This window comes from Peromyscus californicus, unplaced genomic scaffold (assembly GCF_007827085.1).
Source record: "Peromyscus californicus insignis strain IS unplaced genomic scaffold, ASM782708v3 Scaffold_7__1_contigs__length_154581171, whole genome shotgun sequence".
In the NCBI taxonomy this organism is placed as follows: Eukaryota; Metazoa; Chordata; class Mammalia; order Rodentia; family Cricetidae; genus Peromyscus; species Peromyscus californicus.
This window is the reverse complement of record NW_026294595.1, coordinates 18754085-18771200: the sequence shown is the minus strand read 5'-3', so window position 1 is coordinate 18771200 and position 17116 is coordinate 18754085.

Genomic DNA, 17116 nt, shown 5'->3' with positions numbered 1-17116 from the left:
CATTTCAGTGGAGTCTGGGATGGGTTCTATCACATCAGTTTCCAACTAACTAAGGAAATATGAACACTCTACTGTGTACTGAAGGGCTACAAGAAAGTGGCTCAAAATTTCAGTAAGCAGTGCAACTTAAGAGGTGTCTGTGGCACTGGGCCAAATAGGCAAAGCAGAGATGTAGCTAGAGTTTCCCTGCCTGGCCCACAGTCAGGACAAATCTCTCTCACCCGCCAGTCCCACAGCCACTCAGACCCGACCAAGTAAACACAGAGACTTATATTGGTTACAAACTGTATGGCGGTGGCAGGTTTCTTGCTAACTGTTCTTACAGCTTAAATTAATCCATTTCTATTAATCTATACCTTGCCACATGGCTCGTGGTTTACTGGCATCTTCACATGCTATTTGTCATCGTGGTGGCTGGCAGTGTCTCTCTGACTCAGCCTTCCACTTCCTAGCTTTATTCTCTTCCTTGCCCTGCCTACACTTCCTGCCTAGCCAATGGCCAATCAGTATTTTATTTATTGACCAATCAGCAACACATTTGCCATACAGAACATCCCACAGCACAGAGCCATCTCTGAAAATAGACTTCATTGCTGTTTCACCCTGTTACAGCTACAGCTTAGTCTCACCCTAGTGCTAAGAGAGAGAAACAGAGAGAAGGAAAAAAGAACTGAAGAAGAGATGGAGTGAGAGAAAGAGATTACTTTAGTATTGTTACTGCCGGTCTCTTCCTATTCCTTGATGGTCACAGTGGCCTAAGTATTTGTGGTTGACACATTTTATGAGACAGTGTGGCAAGATTCTGGCAATGCATCAAAATATCATAAAATTCAAACTGTGGCCTGAGTAAGTTGCTCAGTGGGTAAAGTGTTTTGTATATAAGCATAAAAACCCTAGTAGCAGAGTTCAGATCCATAGTACCCATATAAGGGCTAGATGTGTTGATAAATAACTAAGTCCAGCAGTGGTATGACAAAGATAGACAGATCTCCAGAAATTACCAACCAGCCCATTTAACTGATTTGATGAGTTCTAGGTTTTGTGATAGACCTTGTCTCAAAATACTCAAAAGGTAAAAAAAGATAGAGGAAGATACTGGAATTTAATCTTTGACCTCTACTCACAGTGGGGCAAATACACACATGTACACATGCACACGTGCACACACACACACACACACACACACACACACACACAAACAAACAAACAATTGCAGAATTGATCTTACTCATGTCACATTGGGTACAGAGGAACTTTGTTTGTGAATGTTTGAGGATGATAGACAGCATCATGTCAACAGCATTAATAACATATTGGAAACAAGTATTGGCCCCTGCCTTAGTCACTGTTCTGTTGCTGTGAAAAGACTCCACAATCAAGAGAACTCTTACAAAATAAATCATTTAATTAGGAACTTACTCACACTTTTAGAGGTATAGGGATCATGATAGCATGCATGGCTTTGGATCAGTAGCTTAGAGCTGCATCCTGATTCACAGGCTAAGAGAGAATACTGGGCTTGTCATGGGATTTGAAACATCAAAGTCTACCCCAGTAACATTTCTCCTCCAACAAAGACACACCTCTTAATCCTTCTAATCCTTTCTGGTGGCTAAGCATTCAAATATATGAATCTATGCAGGCTCTTCTTATACAATCCACCACAGCTTCTGAAAAAAAAATCTCTCTGGCCTACTTTGACCCACTCAAAGCTCAATATCACATTGTCTAGATTCATTGAGAGAAATGATCAAAAATATATAAATAAATAAATAAGATTAAGAATGGATTTACTTTATTGTCTTAGTCATATTTTATTTCATGGATTCCTAGGCTCTACTGAATTATTTATTCATAACTAGAGGAGTGAATTCTGACATGACACAATGTCTTCTCATGACCTTTTTAACTTCAAGACTGATTCTGAAAAATGAGTATTGACTTTGCTTATTTTTCTTGGTACTGTTAACCAGGTGTTTGATTTCCAGGACAGCTTTCTTAGCAACTGTTTGTTATGCATTTATTAGTCAGTAGTTAGCATTATTCAGTAGTGCACACTAAATGTATTCATGAGTGTTCAGTGTATAAAATGTTTCACAAAGAGTGAACTCTGGATGAATTTGGGATTATATCATTAGCACCAATCACCCTTGTTGTAGATTCTTCATTCATTCATTGGCATTGTCTTTCATGCATGTCTAAACCCATTGTGTTGGGAGTTAAATATGTATTAATAGGCCAGAGTAACAGAGGTGTCATTCTCTTTGGTAATATTTGTGTGGGAAGGTATTCCATGCTAGCCCTCTTCAGTCATAACATTATAGATCTATCTGCTTCATGTATTCTGAAAGTTGATTTTGCTGAACACATAAAATGATTTGACTCCCTGGGCCAGTAAATTCAGTTACAGTATATTCATAACCTTTGAAAGTTTTCTCAGTGGGATTTATAAGTTGTTTTACTCCATTGAGCAGCCATAATTTTAAAAGACTCAAGATCACAATGCTCAAGTTTGAATAATCACTGGTGGTTTCCTGATGAGCCATAATGTCAACACAAGGCTAAACAGCACAAACTTTTGACCCAGCTGCCAGGTGTTATTAATAGACTGACTTAAAACATAAAAGCCATGAGGAGGGCTTCAGCATTTTGAGACCCAGATCTTTCATGCAATAAAATACCTTGCAGAACTACTTCCTGGCTCCAAATGAAGTAAATAAGCCCAATATCCACCATGGCTAAAAATGCATCAATATCTACTCAGATCATCACCAAGTGCCTTAATCCTCAATCCAGCACCTCTTTCTTTCTGAATTGCTTGTAATTCAAGTTATAAAAACTATCGTGTTCTCAGATTTTCAATAAACTTTCTTACAGATTCGCTTGCTAAATATTCACTAACAATGTCGTCAACTTTATTATCTCCACAGCTTGCAAGGGTGAAGCACAAACAACTTAGAAAAGTTTGGTTCCCAGTACTGGTGTCAGAGAGCTCCCGTTGCCCGTCGCTCCAACTCTGAGATGCTAGCTAACAGATTGATCTCTAGGAAGTCTTTAATTTCTTTCTTTATTTCTTCCTTAACCCAGTGGTGATTCAGTTGGGTATTATTCAGTTTCCATGAGATTGTAGGTTTTCTGTAGTTTTTGTTGTTGTTGAAATCCAACTTTAGACCATGGTGGTCTGATAGAACACAGGAGGTTATTCCAATTGTTTTGTATCTGTTTAGATTTGTTTTGTGGCCAAGTATGTGGTCGATTTTAGAGAAGGTTCCATGGGGTGCTGAGAAGAAGGTATATTCTTTTTTGTTAGGATGGAATGTTCTGTAGATATCGATTAAGTCCATTTGAGTCATGACGTCAGTTAAGTCCTTTATTTCTCTGTTAAGTTTCAATTTGGGAGATCTGTCCAGTGGTGAAAGTGGGGTGTTGAGGTCTCCCACTATTAATGTGTGGGGTTTTATATGTGATTTAAGCTTTAGTAATGTTTCTTTTACATATGTAGGTGCCCTTGTGTTTGGGGCATAAATGTTCAGAATTGAGGACTCCAGGGGGCATGTTTCAACTTATAGGAAAGTGCTCCACTGTGGAGTTATCTTTGTGGATTTCTGGGGACCTCTCTAGCACTCTGCTTCTTCCTATTCCCCTGGGGTCTTCATTTATAATGGTATCTCCCTCTCCATTCTCCCGCACTGCTCCTGATCCAGCTGGGACCTCCCTCTCCCCTAAGTTCTCTTTCCCCAGACCATTACCCCCCCAGTTTGTTCATGTAGATCTCATCATCTATTTCTCTGTCGTTGCAGAGGAACCCCCATGGAAACAGACCAGGCCCTCTGGATAAGTGAGACAATTGATTAGCTTGAACTGTTTGGGAGGCCCCCAGGCAGTGGAGCCAGGACCTGTCCTTGGTGCATGGGCTGACTTTTTGGAGCCTGGGGCCTATGCTGAGACACTTTGCTCAGCCTTGGTGTAGGGAGGAGGGGACTGGACCTGCCTTGGCTGAGTCTGCTAGGCTGGACTGACTCCCCAGGGGAGACCTTTTTGCCTTGGAGGAGGTGGGAGTTGGGGGATGGATGGCGGGGGTGGGGGGGGGCAGGCCTGGGGTGTGGGAGGAGGGAGGACAGGGGAATCCGTGGCTGATATGTGAAATTAAGGTAATTATAAAATAAAAATACTATAAAAAAAAGAAATGAGCAAGGCTTGTTTTCTGTGTCCCATATAGAAAGTAAAACGATAGTAGGATATCTCACACAGATGGTTGAAAGATAATTTTTTGTGTAAATGTGGAATCAGTGGTGGTGTATCCTGCTGATCTTACTTCTCGTGTAATGCCTCAGACTCAGACAGACTCCAAGAGACTCTCCTAATAACCTAAGCAGGGAAACATTTCCACTGGCTGGTGTCTATGTGAGTTCTTTTTCAGGTGTTCACCACTCAGAAGAATGATTCCTTCCTCTGCTTCTGTTATCTTGGTGACACTTTCTTACCACCAAAGACTGTGCTTTCCCTAATTCATGTTAGATTGGCTTTATTATATCATTTTACAGTCACACAAAGACATTTACCGCTCAAAAATTGGTAGTGTCTTGATTTCTTTTACATCACTGTTTAAAAGCTTCAGTGAAAAATCTAACATTTAGTGCATGAAAAGTACACAAAGAGATAAACATGACATCCTGCTTTCAAGGGTCTTGCATGCAGCTGCTTTGAAGAACTGTATCAGAGTCAATGCAATTGCTTCCTGCCTCTTGAGGACTTTTTGGTGCTGCATGAAAAATGGGGTCAATCCATTCTGATTGCACATTCCCTGAGACAGGATCCATTTTCAATTGGAGCAATTTGCTCTCTTATTAAGTAAATTAATATTTAAATATTTCATCGCAGCATATTTTGTAACTTCTTTTTAAAGGTTTATTTTTCACTACTTTTAATTGTGTCTATGTGTGTCTTTTTGTGTGTGGATATGTGCATGTGTTTGCAACTGATCTGGGAAGAAAGACAGTCCCATGGAGCTAGAGTTGCAGCCAGTTGTGAGGCACACAACATGGAAACAAAACCCAGATCCTCTGCAACAGTAGTCCACACACTTAAATGTTGAGCTATTTCTCCAGCCCCTGAAATTTCTTTAAAATATCAATGCTGACTATTTAAATAATTAAGATTAATATAGCTTTCTTTTCAAATAATGTAGTAATATCAAAATCATTTTACTCTGAATAAATAGTGATAAACACAATAAATAATTTCACTGCTATTTGCTAGATTTTGATTAACTTCATCAAAAATAATGGTTTGGAAACTGATTTAGTTTCTATTTCATTATTGCTCTCCCACTTGGATCTGATCCACATCAACTCCTTTCTGCTTCTTTATTGCCTAAAACTGACATGATGAGGAAAGGGAATTAGGAGACCATGAATAAATGGCTTACTTTTCCTTTTCACACCAGGATCTCAGATTTTATTTTAGTGAAAATGGTGTTGTCCTGAGGTTATGAGTGTGGCATAGTCTGTGGTTTAGAATGAATGGCATCATGTATATAAACGAAGAAGTCAGTGAGAAGCAGCAAACATCACACTTTGGATTATGGAGCGTAGGGTTTGAATGAAGCTATACTATTTCCAAAACTCCCATTCTCCTATCTTTACTATTGTATTAGTTTAGACTGTCCAGTTCCACTGATACCTCCCATTTATAAGCTGTGTGACTTTGGAGGACTCCAGGGGGCATGTTTCAACTTATAGGAAAGTGCTCCACACCACCATTTTTACTCAGATTCTTGTCCCTGACCTCAGCCCCCACTTACATCTTCTAGTGCCCTTCATTCCTGCCACATAGGCTCCTTGGGTGTGCAGGTGTAAGGTACCATGTGATATCTTTTGGTGAACTCAACTTTAACATCACTACAGGGAATCACGATTTACCACCATTCAGAAACTTGGTCCTCTCACTTATCTTCTGTAATGTGTTCCCATTAACAGACCACCATTCTCCTGAGCCCTCGCTCAACAATGGAGGCATACTATGAATTTATTATCTCACTCCTTTTTTAACTGAATGTGAACTTCATGAGGTCAGAGATTTACTTTTTAATTACTTTTATTTATTGCTGTACTTCCAGTTGCTAGAATACTGTCTAGTAACAGTTAGGACTTAATAAATGCTTATTTTAATGAATATTAATGAAGAAATATGTATGTGGTAGATGTGTTGGGCATAATAATAACACCATAAATGGTAGCTATTATTATGAAAGTAATTTTTTCTACAAAAGTCAAATCGTAAGTAAAACCCAGGGATTCTTTCAAATATAAAAGCTATGCTTTATAATGTAGAGTCAAAATTACAAGTGAATTACTCTAATAATACTTAGACAAGTTATTTCATTTCATTGAACATTAGTTCTATAAAGTAGAACTGTCAACAGCATGTAAGTGATTTTTTTTCTTCACAAACTGAATGAAATGACAAGTTAGAAATGTCTATCACAGTGTTTGGTCTGAATCAATTCAAATTTATTTTATTCCTGTTTCCTATCCATCATCTCTTAGTGTCCATTGGGAAATATTTTGGATGCCTTCCATGTGCCAATCATCATGACTGCCATTAAGTATCAAATATAAGACTTAGTTCTTTCCATTCCTGAACTGGCAGTAATTCTCTGGGGAGAATTATCACATGCACATTAGTGAAACAAAAGTCTAGAAAGTAATACTAGAGAAGGCAAAATAATGGAACCACAGAGGAAAAGTAGCTACTGGAGGAATTTATATAAAATGTCAAGATACTTTCTAAATTAGATCATGAAGGGCAGACATTACATGATCTCAGACATTAAGTAATCTTATTCTGTTAAGGTGGGTACCATAAACAAACTACAGAAGCCAGAAAAGTAAGGGCAAATATGAAAATTTGTGAGAAACAGGGTATCTAGTATGTAAGGTAATTCTAGGCACTGCAAGAGATGAGCAAAGGGCATTTGGAAACCATGAGTAAATGATAAACATGTCATACCTTGGATCTCAAATTATCCCCATAGACAGTGGTAGTGTGACCATAGCGAAGAGTGCAGCATAGTCTCATCTGTGATTTAGAATGAATACCATCATGTATGTAAATGATGTCAGTAAGAGGTAACAAAAAAAAATCCTTTGGATTATGGAAGGTAGGATTTGGATGAAATACACTGTTTCCAACATTCCCATTCATTTAGTGCCACTATTGCATTCATTCAGATTCACTGATTGTCCAGTTCTGCTGGAAACTCCCACTTATAAACTGTATGGCTCTGAGGGACTCATTTATGTATCTCAACTTTCTTATCATCGGTAAGAATATAACCAAAACCTGTATTTTTTCACCAAAATGCAATTCTATTAAAGTAATAAAATTGTAAATTTAAGTTCATGTAACAGTGCTTTTGGTGAAAACATTTTCTGTATTAAAAAGACATGTTATTAATGGAGGAGGCCAATTATCTAATAATTTTGTATTCTTTTAAACCTAATTAATACAAGGATTTAGTAAGACGCCCCTGCTTTTCATCAGTGGCAGTGGCAGTATTGATGGGGGAAACAAGTTAAAAAAGAGTCAGAAGCTTGATTGAGATAGAGCAGTAGCTATTGTGAAAGATGAAAGAGAGGCAGACTTTTGCTGTATTCTGCTCGTTACCGGAGGCAGATATTTTTTTTAAGAAAATGTTTATATTTGGTTGCAAACTGAAAGCTTTCACCAATTAACCACTTCGGCTCCATCTTGGCCTTTGATGCAAAGCAGACACATGCATAGCAGAATGGTAAGCATCTAGAATATTCCACTCTGACTATGCCCCTGGTAGAAAAACAAAATGGCATCTCTTTCTGAGGCTCTTATTATTATTTCTGGTAATTCTATTTCCTTCCATAAGTGTTATCTTCCAACAAAATTTTTCCTTTTCTAATTCTAATTGAGAGTCTACTGCATGTATGAGCTAAAATGTAGATAAAATTTTTTATCACTCACCATGCAAACATATTCCATAGCATCCATTTATGCTTTTTCATAGGTGGAAGTGTGTGTGTGTATGTGTGTGTGTGTGTGTGTGTGTGTGTGTGTGTGTGTGTGTGTGTGTGTGTTCTCTTAATAACTACAATGTTATTAAGAGAAAAGAGCAAAGTGTGAATATCTTTTTGTAACTAAGGTGCATCACATAATGAATGGTACACTTCAAGTACTCAGCAGTGGCTCAAACAAATAAAATCATATAAGAACCAACAACTTCAATGGCCTTTAATCCTAAATGGCTTTTAGAAGCCACTACTTTATACCGTTTCCATTGGTTATTATTACCCACATTCCTTCTTCTCTTTCTGCAGTGCTAGCTTTGTTGAGTGTTGCTCTAAATCTTTACGAGTTTAAATAATAGACACAGTTCAGTGATCATGATGTTAATTTCTGTTTAAAATGGATAACCTCAGGATCATGTGAGTTATGTGAGTTGCTGATGTCAAAATTGAAATAATCTTACAGATAAAAGCAGGAATTGTCCTCCATGATTCCTCCTTAAACTACATTGCTTCTTCAAAGGTTAACCCAAATGTTAATGGCTTAAAACACCACTTATCACAGTTCGGATGGCTCAGGAATCATCGGACAACTTTCCTGGTTTCCTTGACCCCAGAGTGCTTTCAGGCAGTCTTTGAGGTACTGTCTGAAATTATAATCACTCAAGTCTATTGTGTGGGAGACAACACTTCCAAAATCAGACACTATTTGGATACCAGGATTCAGTACTGTGTGTATTGGGGGACTAAAAACACCTAAGCTCATTGGTGTAGCTAGAGTTTTCCTGCCTGGCCCACACTCAGGACAAATCTCTCTCACCCGCCAGTCCCACAGCCACTCAGACCCAACCAAGTAAACACAGAGACTTATATTGGTAACAAACTGTATGGCTGTGGCAGGCTTCTTGCTAACTGTTCTTACAGCTTAAATTAATCTATTTCCATTAATCTATACCTTGCCACATGGCTCGTGGCTTACCGGCATCTTCATATGCTGTTTGTCATCGTGGCGGCTGGCAGTGTCTCTCTGACTCAGCCTTCCACTTCCCAGCTTTATTCTCCTCCTTGTCCCGCCTATACTTCCTGCCTAGCCAATGGCCAGTCAGTGTTTTATTTATTGACTAATCAGCAACACATTTGCCATACAGAACATCCCACAGCACTTCCCCCCTTTTTTTTTCAAAACGGAAGGTTTTAACCTTAACAAAGTAAAATTACATATAATTTGGGAATTTGGGCGTAGCTTCTCTTACTACTTCCTGCTGGAGGGGGGCACTGTATCTTATGGGGACACAAAGAAAATTTTAGGATCATGGAGTAGTCCGTGAGGCTGTATTGTCTGAACCAGTTGCCTTGAAACCATTCTGGATGTTGGATCATCTGGGCCATGGTGTCATCAGAGACCTTTCAGGGGGTCTTGGCTGGTCAAACCTGATGTGTCTTAATCTGGAACAAATCCATAGCCTCTGACTTTCTGTGGGAACAAAAGCAGAGTCTCCTTTCCAAAGCAACATATCTTTATATCCAAATTTTGAAGTCAAGGTACCATTAAAATATACATTTTGGCATAACTCAACAGCTTTTACAATCAAATGTTTTTCTGCAGTTAAAAATCCCAAAGACAACACAATCCAGATTCTCTGTGTAATATTCATCTTCATGTGGCTTATTTTTTACATTAATTTTACTGTCTCTTTAAAGACTTTATTTTTTAAAACTATGTATTTGTTTCTATAACTGTATATATCACCTTTTTTGTCTCTTTCAAGCCTACGTATATTTTATACACATTGTAAACTATTACATCTGAATCTGTCTTATTGTGAATCTATTGCTTTAAACTGCAGCAACTGTGACTGCTGGCTCCGCCCACCTCAGCTTCCCAACATGGTGGTGGTAGTTTACCACCAGCTCTGGGAGCTATCGTGGGTCTATGCTTTTATCCAAGCAGCGTGTAGCCCAGAAACCTCTTTTTTTTTGTTTTGTACTAGCAAAGTCTAAATCCATTGTGCAGCTTAATGTGCCACTTGCAGAGGCCTCATTCCTGCCATACGGCAGATCGAGCGCACATGCTAGGAACCCGCCAGTAGCTCAAACCGGCAGCTGCCGCTCATTTGAGAGAGACAATTAGGAAGCTGTTTTTAGCTCCGTTTTAGAATCTTTTTTCTCAGTTTTTAGGTGGAAACTCTTGCCACCATGTTGGACGCCATTTGTAGCTAGAGTTTTCCTGCCTGGCCCACAGTCAGGACAAATCTCTCTCACCCACCGGTCCCACAGCCACTCAGACCCAACCAAGTAAACAGAGACTTATATTGGTTACAAACTGTATGGCCGTGGCAGGCTTCTTGCTAACTGTTCTTACAGCTTAAATTAATCCATTTCCATTAATCTATACCTTGTCACATGGCTCGTGGCTTACTGGCTTCTTCACATGCTGTTTGTCATCGAGGTGGCTGGCAGTGTCTCTCTGACTCAGCCTTCCACTTCCCAGCTTTATTTTCCTCTTGTCCCGCCTACACTTCCTGCCTAGCCAATGGCCAGTCAGTGTTTTATTTATTGACTCATCAGCAACACATTTGCCATACAGAACATCCCACAGCACATTGGCTGGATCAAAAACCACCTGAAGAGAATGAAATACTTCCCAATGCAGGAAGAAGAGCCAGAGAGAGAGAATGTGAGCACAATGAAAGTCATGGTCTTTTCTACCTCATATCAGACTTCATAGCCTTTGTGCTACAGTCAATTCAATTTTTACTTAAGGGGAATGGGCTACACAGGATGTAGATTCTAGCACCTGGAGCTCACATGGCATCTACTACATCTAACAAACACCCTGATTTTGCTCTTTTAATATTTTCATGACAATCTTTTTTTTTTATTAAACCCCAATCATTTTTTCCAATATCCAGCTTTGTGCAGGCACACATCAAGTCTGTAACAAATGACTTCTTTTCCTGTTCTTTTCAGTATATATTTATGTTATTATACTTCTCACCTTTATTCTCTTCTACATGCATCCTACCCTGTAATGCTGCTAATAATTCCTTTACCAATCTAATGTATATTTAAGTACCTACCATGTACCCAAAATTGTACTGGTGTTTTCAATTTACAAAATAATAAGACCACAAAGGCAACTTTTAATCTCTAGCAATTTCAGTATAAATTCAATTATGCTGATTTTATAGTAGAAGCAATATTTTAAAACTTAATCCTATAATAATATTCTTATAAAATTAATCTTTTGTATAACATATATTTTAAGAATCATGGTATTCATTAGGCATATATTGGAGTTTTTAGAATGTGTCAGAATAAAATAGCTTTCTTGAAATACATTATTGCTCCTAATTTTGTTGTTCCTATTAATTTTTTGTTTGTATCATAAAACTGGCTGCAATGATTCAGATCCCCATTTATAATAATGGGTGAACCCAGACATTTATTGTAGCAACATTAAAATCAACTAGATTAGTATATAACCACAACTAATGCATCTCCTCTCTTTCAATATTCCTGATAGATTATATTAAATAGAAATGTGTATAACTATAGTTCACATTAAATATAATGGCATATTCCCTTTGAAAATTGGGGTTTTTTTGCCTTTACTGTCAAATACATAACAAATTAATTTTAAGACCACTAAGCACAGAGCAATAGATGAAAAACAACTGCTTTAACACAGACCAAAATAGTGCATGAGGGTCCTACATATCATTCAACTTGAGCTCTGCTTCCCAGCCTAGGAAACATGGTACAGTTACACCTAGTTAGCTGAACAAGCAGAGGATTTCTAATCAAGAGACTAACCTTATAATTTTTATATTAGAGATTGAAAATAAAATCTGGATTTCAGTTATTAGATTAAAATAATTTAAAATAGACCAATTTAGAATGTATCTCCTTTTCTCTAGAGTGGGCAAAATTGCTACTTGGTTTTAAGGTGGGTCAGAGACTGTCACAAGACATTTGAATATGCCTAAAGATATTATTGACTGCTGAGGCTTGAATGCTATTACTGTCATCTAGACTTAATTGTTTTTTACATTATGAGATGGCTATGAGTGTATGGGCTTAGAGGCAAAGTGATAAAATTTGAATGTGAAATGTCACCCACAGGCTCATGTGTTTGAACATTTGGTCTTCCAATTGTGGAACTATTTGAGAAGGTTGTGGAAGCTTTAAGAGGCAAGGCCCAGTTAGTAGAAATAAATAGTTAGGGACCCATGAGTTATGGCTTTGCTGATAGTTCAGACCAGAGTCTTTCTGTGTTTCCACACACATTTAACAATACACATCTTGAGCTCTCTTTGCCATGCCAGGAGCACATGTTGACATGTGTCCACCACCATGAAAGTGCAAAGGGAAATAAACCCTTTGCTCCCTAAGTTTCTTCTTCTTAGGTGTTTGTATTCCAGAGATGAGAAACATGATTAATATATTGGTAAAGAACAGGGATGCTGTTAAATCTTCTGCGGTCCAGTCCATAGAACAGGCCAGTCAACCAGAAGTGTCAAGAGTGCCAGGGCAGAAAACAGTGAAGAACAAAGTAGACACGAGAAGATGAGAAGAGAAATTAGATGCTGGTGTTCTCTCCCTAGGCAATGTAGGAAAACATCCAGGCAAGAATAAAATATCCTGGCAAAATAAGGCCAAATCCCATTAGACCTGTGGGATATTTTCCGACTGTAGTTCAAAGAAGAGAGCCTTACAAATATGTGTGCCTGGGCTAAAGAAAAAGGGACCTGCAGACATAAGGAGTGCTTAATTTCCTACAGTACTACGGATGACATAAAGAGGTGCATGCTTCATAGACATTGAAGGAATTGTAGAGGCTAGATTGGAGCATGAGCTGAAAGGCAAACTACAAATCAACATGAAAAGAGTCCTCATCTCTCAGATGAGCGCACAAGTTCTGACCCCATGCAGAGAGCTTAGAAAGGCCAGAGCATGCATCAAGTTTGGCAGCAAGGCCAATGCAAAGGTACAGGAAGCCAGAAAGAGATTTAGGATGATTAAGTTCTCAGGATTCCACCCTCATGGACAAGATTGTCACCTTTATATTAAGTCTGTGATGTAAAAGGAGCCCTTTATTGTCATTCCACCTGCTCAGCGGGAATCTGTGGCTTAGTCCCATTTCTCTCTCTCTAAACCCTGCCCTCTCAGAAAAATCACCAAAAAGTTCAGTTCCACACTCTTGCCAGTTGTGGTGGCTCCTCCCCTGAAGCTGCTAGCTGCCCAATCCCCACCTAAATTATATAGTTATAATTGGGCACAAACCCAGCTTGTGGTGGACACACCAGCCCCTACCCTGCCTCTAAGGTATTTAAGCACCCTGCCTTAGATTGACCATGTGATTTTTTTCCTGCCCCTTCCCTGCTTTGATCTCTGGGGACTAGAGGAGTCCTACCGGGGAGTTGCTTCACACAGAATATACCTGGTCTTTTACTTTTTTAATTCATATTGATCTAGCTTACTGAGTTGGCTGAGAAACCTATTATTGGGGTACAGAAAACCTATTATCAACTCTTTTAGAAGTGAAGATATTTTGTCTCTACACAGATCCAAAAACAGGCGACATTTTGCAATCAGAGATTTCCATCAGCTATCAATTCTGACTGTACTTCAATGTTGCAATCTCACCAACAGTGATTGAGAATTCCCCTTTTCCCATGTCCTCTCCAGCATTTGTTGTCATGTTTTTTGTTTGTTGGTTTGTTAGTTGGTTAGTTGGTTGGTTTGCCATTCTGGTTTGGGTAAGATGAAATCTCAAAGTTATTTTGGTTTTCATATCTCTGATTACAAGGGACAATGAATATCTGTAAGGATTTTACTTAGTCATTTGTATTTCTTCTGTTGAGAACTCATTGTTCAGATCCATAGCTATTTTTTTATTTTCTCATTTTTACTATCGTTTTGCTATTTGCTTTTTGAGTTTGTGGCATATTCTGGATAATTAATCTCTGTCAGATATATAGCTGGCAAACATTCTCTCACATTATGTGGACTTCCTCTTTACTAGATTGTTTCTTTAGCTTGCAGAAGACTTTTATTTAAATGAAGACTCACTTCTCAATTCTTGGGCAAATGGAATCCTACTCAGAACATCCTTTCCTATACAAATATCATGTAGGGGACTGCCCATGTTTTCTTCTACGTTTGATCCTTTGGAGTGAGTTTTTGTTCAAGGTAATAGACACCATTCTAATTTCATTTCATAAGTGTAGACTTCCAGTTTTTCCAGAACAATTTGTTGATTATTTCTCTTTTCCAACAGGTGATTTGGCATCTGCGCAGCAGTATCTATGTGTAATAATATTTGAGTATTCATTTTGGTTGCATCCGTCTATATGTCTCATTATTCTGCCAGTGTCATATGGTTTTTGATACCATGAGTGTGATACATACCTGGAAATCTGAAATCATAACCCCTCCAGCATTGTTCTTTTGCTTAGGTTTGCCTATCCTGGGCCATTTGTGAATGCATATGAATTTTAGGATGCTTTTCATTGCTTTTATTTTTCTGTTTCTCTGAAGAATTATATAGGGATTTTAATTAAGATTGCTTTAAATTTGTAAATGTCTTTGTGTAGAATTTTAATTTTTTTAAGGTTAATTCTACATATCAATGAATGTGAGATGTCTTTCCATATTTTAGTGTCTTTCTCTATTTCTTTTTTTCAAAGGATTCCTTAATTTTTTTTTTAAGTTTTTATTATAGAGAGCTTTCACCTCATTGGTGATGTTCATTCCTATGTATTTAATTTTGTTTAAGGCTTTTGTGAATGGAAGGCATTTTTATAATGTCTTTCTGTATATTTTTGTTGATTTTTATAGAAAAACACTTGACTATTTCAAGCTGATTTGGTATCCTGCTGCATTGTTGAAATTATCATTTCTAGAAATTTTCTGGCTGAATTTTGGGGATCTCTAATATATAATATCATGCCACCTAAAAATACAAATAGTTATATTTTTTCTTTTATTATTTGGATTACTTTCATTTACTTCTCTTGCCTTGTTGAACTAACCTAGTGCTTTGTGCGTAATATTACAAAGAAGTGTGTATAATAAACAGCCTTGTCTCACTCCTGATTTCAGTGTGATTGTTTGTAGTTTTTTCTCTACTTAGGATGGTACTGACTGTGGGTTTCTCATTATAGCTTTCATTATGTTTAGGTATGTCCCCTCTAGTCCTGCATTCCCTAGGATTTTTATCCTGAAAATATGTTGAATTTTGTCAAAAGCTTTTTCTGTGTATGTTGAAATGATCATTTGATTTTCTTCTTCATTACACCCACTTATGTACTTTCTTACATTTATTGCCTTATGAATGTTGAACATACCTAAATCTCTGGGACAACGCCCACGTGGTCACGGTGGGTACTATTTTTGATGTATGTCTGTATTTGCTTTATGTGTATCAAGGAATTGACTTCCCTCCTCTCTTTTTATGCCTGTGGACCGGGATGTAGCACTCAGCAACTGTTCCAGCTCCAGGATGTAGCACTCAGCAGCTGTTCCAGCTCCATGAATGCCATCATGCTCATGTCACACTCCAACCATGATGATCATGGACCCACTCCTTGAGACTGGAAGCTAGTCCCAAAATAATGTTTTCTTTTAAAAGAGTTTCCTTGCTCATAGTGTCTCTTCACAGCAATAGTACAGTGACTAGGACAACATTTGGTAGATAAAGCATCCTGGGTAGGCACTTAGGATATGTTTTCTGGTCTAAACCTGAAAGTTTTGAGATTGCCTGCAGGGCTTCTCAGACTCCATAGCAATGCTGAGTGTGGGAACCAGTCTCTGTGTGAGAATTGAAGTGAGCTCAAGAGTCTTATGGATAAGAGGACAGTAAACACCAAAGTGGTCCAGAGTATAGCCTTGCTGGACCTGGAGAGTAACTATGGTGTGGGTTGGTGGGATAACGTATAGCAGGGAGGGGAGCTGGGCAGGTAATTCTTGCCGACATTCAATGTGTGTCTTCACTTTGTTTATCAAACCATGAGAAATAGGGCCTTCTTGTAACTGATCTCTACTTTTGTTTCCCTTTATTTCTTCATTCCTAGAAGTTGTGTGGTTTATGATGTAAAGGCAAGCTGTCAGTGATTTACACCTTTGGCATTATCCTCACCATCTGTTTCATCAATGCTTAGCCTTTCTTTTCATATAGAGTTAAATATCTCTTGACCTGGAAATGTCCCATGATTGTTCTAGAGTAGACTAATGGCATAACAGTATCAGATGGTTGGTCTTGAATATAAACTTGACTGTAATGAGAGATCAGCTAAATAGTGAACTTACACATTTCTGAATGTATTTTAGGTTTTTTTTTTTTTTTCCCCAAAGAGGACTGATATGTTGTATAGCAACTGAGAGGCAAAAAACTGCCCTGGATATCAATAACACTCAATAAAATAAGGTCGCAAATGGAATAAAGGCAGTATATCAATAACACTCAATAGAATAAGGTCCCAAATGGAATAAAACCAGTAAAAAGGAAGCCATCCAATATGTATTGGTTCCATTCTTGTCTATTGCTACTGAGATCTTCAGTAAATATCAGACTCCAGTTTCCCCTGACTCTTATGTGGATTCTGTACTAACTTCAGGGAGATTCCAGACCTTCAACATTGAATTGAAATTTCAAATTAGTATCCCTGTTCTGAGGCTCTCAAATTCTTAGTCTAAACACCTACTATGATTTCTGGCTGTCCAGTCTATATATGGTCATTTTTTTATTGTCCAGTGTATATTCTCTTCCTTTAAAGAATTATAACTAATGAAAGTTGGAATGGTAAATTTGGTATGTCTGAACAACAGAAATGCAGGGCCAAACTTTGGGTTGTTACATAGGAACAGCTACACTACTTGCACATTGCAAAATACTCTCTTGGTTCTCCTTGAATGAGGAACAATGTTTACTTCAAACAAACCAAAAAGAGAGAGAGAGAGAGAGAGAGAGAGAGAGAGAGAGAGAGAGAGAGAGAGAGAGAAGGGAGACCAAACATTTTTGAAGCTGGGAAAAACAAATCAATGTGTTTCTGTTGCTAAATTTATGATCTTAG